The sequence below is a fragment of the Nomascus leucogenys genome, chromosome 21 (assembly GCF_006542625.1).
Source record: "Nomascus leucogenys isolate Asia chromosome 21, Asia_NLE_v1, whole genome shotgun sequence".
Classification (NCBI taxonomy): Eukaryota; Metazoa; Chordata; class Mammalia; order Primates; family Hylobatidae; genus Nomascus; species Nomascus leucogenys.
The window spans coordinates 22,242,914-22,247,241 of record NC_044401.1 but is presented as its reverse complement, the minus strand read 5'-3'; the positions used below and the strand labels follow the sequence as shown (position 1 = coordinate 22,247,241).

At 33.5% G+C, this 4,328-nt stretch overlaps 1 long non-coding RNA gene across 1 annotated transcript; it reads left to right on the top strand.

Moving 5' to 3' along the window:
- Positions 1 to 1,760: 1,760 nt before the first annotated feature.
- LOC105738536 lies at positions 1,761 to 3,735 on the top strand. Its single transcript, XR_001114364.2, has 2 exons — positions 1,761 to 2,086; positions 3,165 to 3,735. It is a non-coding gene; the product is annotated as an uncharacterized LOC105738536 (long non-coding RNA).
- The last annotated feature ends 593 nt before the right edge of the window (positions 3,736 to 4,328 follow it).

Genomic DNA, 4,328 nt, shown 5'->3' with positions numbered 1-4,328 from the left:
GGAACAGCATATGCAAGAACATGGAGATGGCATTTTCAAGTCTTGGCAGATATTTCTTTGCTCTGAATCCTATCATAGCTTGAAGAGAGCAGGTGAAGGGCTATGAACAGTTGTAGTTCTCTTTTGCTCTCAGCAAACAGGGACTTCACACATTTTAGTTAATCTGAAGATCAAAGAATGTCATGGGAGAAAATATGTCAAAAGCAAAACAATCCTTTTGAAATTGTGGGAAACCATCCGAGGAAAGACAAACATGTTTTTTCCTCTATTAGGTCATTTCTCTAGAAAGGAAAATCTTGATGATTTACTTACATTCTAAGTGATTTTTTAATAATTAGTACCCATATGTGATTTCTGTCTCTATTTCATTATGATACTTTCTTGACACCTATTGTTTATATGAATTTTAAGGACGCTACCAAAACAAACTTGTCATCTTACATGCTATAGGATAAGGTTATGAAACAATGTAACCAATATTAGCAGATTTCCTTATTCCAGTCTTCCAAATTTTGAGTTTAGGTCATTGTTAAGGGGTCTATTAGGAAGCATGCAGTCAACTCTGACCTAGGAATCAGGAAATTGGGTTTCAATCCTGTCCTCCCCTTTCTTGCTGTGTGACCTTGGCCAAATCTCTTAATGGGAATTATTTCCTATCTCCAAAATGCTTAGTTCATGTAGATGTTATGAAATTTAAATGAAATGATGAGGACATACATACCAATACTTCAGGTTGGAATCTATGACCTCTCCCAATGCCATCCCACCTTTCCCTCAGCCTCATTCCCACATGATTCCTCTACATATCCTCCCTCTCAGCAAAAACAAAATAACATTTGATTGACCCTGGACACTCTTGTTTAGAATGTTTCCCTTCTATTTTCATTCAGGAACACTTTTGTTATTTCCCACTATCTAGAAAATAATGAATGGGGATACAAAGCGACTCTTCTCACTTGTTTTCTTGATGAGTCTGGTCCAAGTAGAGGAGCTGGTTACCTTTTTTCTGAAGCATTTGACTTTGGCTTTAGCCAAAATTTAACAGTATGTTTCTCTCTCTTTTTTCCTTAGTTTGGGTAGATCAGAAAGAGATGGTTTTAATAGGGTACTTTACAGTTAGCAACTTACTTGAAGAGCTTCTATGTTAAAATTAGTGCTTCTGTCAGAAATAGTTAAAACATTTAAAATATCTAGAAAGATTTCAGTTTATTTCAAATTATCGAGGGACTAATGGGCTATTCTCCATCAAGGTTCCTCAGGGACATACTGCTCTAATTATATGTATTGATTATTCTATTTTTCTACATGCTTCTTAAGTAGTAATGATTTTTTTCCAGAATATGACTCTCTTATGTTTGTTAATAAACATGTTACTAAGAAAGTAAAATTATTTATTGAGAATCACAATTATGTACCAGATAGTTAAAATAATATTAGTATAACTAGCCCTATTATAGAATATTAATCAAAGTTCAGAAAGGCTAAGTAAATTATCCAAGTTCAACCATAAATATTATTTTCCTGTTGGGGTTCAAGCGCAAGTTTACCTTACTCTAAAATGCAAACTTTTTCTATAATACCTTGAGGCAAACTTCAAATTATAACCTCAAAATGCTTGACTTACCTGTTTTAAATGAGGAGATATTTTTGTCTCCCGGGCTTGACACATACTTGGTGCTCAATAAATACAGAATAAGTGAACAAATGAGTCATACTTATTATACCCAGAAAGAGCTGTGTGTATATTTTAGAAAGACACCAGAAGCTCTTGGGAGCATGTGGGCAGTTGTGGCTGCTCTTGAGTTGACACTAACTGCTCATGACTCCTCTGTGGGAGAAGTAGGTGTCCTAGAGGAAGAAGTTTGGGTAATGAAGCCACAGAGATTTGCTGATACATTTGCTAGGCACGACTTCTGGTCATTTAGAAAGCTATTTTGTGGCTTCATCAATAAGATATTCCCCAGCTGTGTTACTCCTTTGCATTGTCATCTCTTCCCCTGGAATTGAAGGCTTCCTGGTCCAACGCAAGGAAAATTATTCCCTCACTGCCAACCCTGATCTCTGGCTGCAGTAATGAGCAGAGGAAGTAAGTAATAACGGGGAATCAATTTTTTTTGTATAGCATGGGATATAACTAATCCTTTGATTCTGAAATGTCATTGGTGTGTAAGATTATCTGAGCATTCTCAGTAATAATGGGTACTACTGTCTGCAGAAATTAACAGATGGAAGCTGAAGTTCTTATTGCCTAGGAGTTATATTTTCTTTCATGAATAGTTTATTATTTTCTGATTATAAAATAATATATAGGTGTTAAAGAATATAATAAAGAGAAAAGTTGAAAGAAGAGAAAAATATCATTTACAATTTCACCACATTAAATAAGACCACTATTGCTAACATTTTGGTAGATTTTTCTACTACCCCTGGCATTTTCTGGTAGTTGATATTATATTATACATATAAGTTTTACTTCTTTTTTTGTCTGTTCACTTAGTATTCTGTGAATACTTTCCCAAGTGATTAAAAATGTAAAAACTCTTCTAAATCACTTTTTACTTGATATTATAGTTACCCTCAATGTTAGTGTAAAGGCTTTTAAATATAAATGCATAATGATTATATACAATATTCTTTTCTATAAATTAGCCATATCTGTCTAAGTCACATACCTTGTTGTTCGTAGAACTAAGACTAGTGGCAATTTGCTCTTATTAAACTAAAGGAATAAACAAAGTAAGTTTTCTTGGTTTAGTTTTTTCACATTCTTGATGAAGGCTAATATTAAAAATAAAATTGGGATTTTGATTAAAATTAAAATTATGTACTCTTAAAGAAGTGTTTCACTTAGTATATTCAGTCATTTTTTTCAAGGTTCCCACACGATCATTCTGTTTTTAATGAGCTGAATGCAAGGAAAGAACAATGCCAGTAGTATTCTCTACTGGGATTTATTTTGCCTGTTAAAGAATACATCACCTTTGTGTCTGTATCAGATGGAATAGAAGCAGATTTTTATTGACAAATGATATAATATTACGGCATCTGCTATAGGTTTGTAGAACTGGGTTATGTTGTGGTTTTAATTATAACAATTTGATCTATAGTTTGAGTATGAACACTGAGATCTCCCCTTCCAAACTTTTCTTGTCATTTTTTTACAGATGAAGAAATAAGAATGTGGAAGCATAATCATTTGTCTGAGGTCACAGAGGGAGATGATTACACAGCTGGAATGTAAGCCCCAGTACTTTACTGAATCCTTGGCTTTGTCCATGGGCCCAGCTACAGGCATAAAGCTTTTCTCTTCCCCAGCAGTGACTTCGAGTACCAGCTTTCAGATTTATTTGACATTGAATCTAAGCTTTGTGACCAGTATTTAGCAGGAGAAGAAGGGGAGGAATTACTTATCCTTTGGCATACATTAGCATGCAAATAAATCCTTTCTCTGCATTGTGGAAGGGTCTGAAATTATCACATATACAATGTATCTTTTATCAATGGCCTTGAATACAAATATTACTTTGAAGAATCCAGATTTAGAGGCCTTCTCCAAACCTTTGCATTGTTTCTTTTTCTTAGGATCAGAACTTCTACCTATTGTCATTTTAAGAAAAAAGATCATGAATTAATTAATTTATTCATTATTTACACCCTTTTATTCTCTCCCAAATGTTTTAATGTGGCTTACATTGTATACATGTATACAATAAATCTTTATATTTAAATAAGTTATAATCACAGAATGAGAATATTATTACAACCACTCATTCAAATAGCTTGATTATATCATTGAGCTTTTCTTTTAGTTCTGGGTTTTTTGCTGTCTAGTTTAAATCAGAATGGCATCTGATTTAATTAATGGAAACCTGAGTTTATTTGATTAATGGAAACAAGATGATTTCAAGTGTGATACAATTTTTCTGTACTAAAGTTTAAGATACATTTATTACAACTGGCCATTTCATAATGGGCCATAAGCATTGTTTAAAGACAACGGCTACTATTGTTTGAAAGCTAAGGAAAGATCCAGTGCTACCAGATGTATATTGGCTGAGAAATGATCAGCTGAAACTACAGGCTGAAATGCTGTATAAGGTAGGCAATAAAATTAGAGAATGTTTGCCGAACCCACTAAGCAGCAAAGAGGACCCAGCTTAGAAGTAATGTAAATTTTAAAGCTCTTTACCAGTGGAAAGCTAATTTGAAATATTAGAAGTTATTATCTGTTTTATGTTTCTCTCTCTAGCAGTATAGTTTTTAACCGGCTTGTAAGAGCTCTTTTGTTAGTAATGATATCAACCCTTCTTCTCTAAATTAGTTGTTTG